Consider the following 548-nt stretch of genomic DNA (forward strand, 5'->3'; position numbering starts at 1 on the left):
TATAATTAAAACATGGAAGAAATAGCGTATTGTGTGATTATTCTTTTAAACAAAAGTTGCAATAATTGTTATAGTAGTATTATGTATATCATACTGCACCACAGTAATATAGTTCTGATCATTTCTTTAAGCTAACCCGAACTTATATTTGACAGGTTGCCATGAGGAACTTTTAAGTTTCTGTAGCCTATGTACGTGTTTCCCATACATTGATTTATTTGTGGCGCCCGCCACAATATCAAAACTCACCGCCACAAACAGATTTTCCAAAAGGCATTGACTTCGTTGAATAGACACGAGCACTGCACATGTCAAAGTCGAAACCCGGTGCGGGTGTTTTTATATCACTGTATTTCTGAAGGAAACCGACTGTCTTCAGAAAATCAGAGAATTCATTTGCAGTTAGCATATGCCACAAATAGAGTGAGTCTGTGGGAAATATTGCGATAGTTTTAATCAAATGAAACTGTCAACTGTCAATGAAGTGACTCTTAGAGGGAGTCAGAGCAGTTCTGGAGATGTTGTTCATGTATTTATGTCCTCATGTA

This window comes from Sinocyclocheilus anshuiensis, unplaced genomic scaffold, assembly GCF_001515605.1.
Source record: "Sinocyclocheilus anshuiensis isolate Anshui unplaced genomic scaffold, SAMN03320099.WGS_v1.1 scaffold1112, whole genome shotgun sequence".
Lineage (NCBI taxonomy): Eukaryota > Metazoa > Chordata > Actinopteri > Cypriniformes > Cyprinidae > Sinocyclocheilus > Sinocyclocheilus anshuiensis.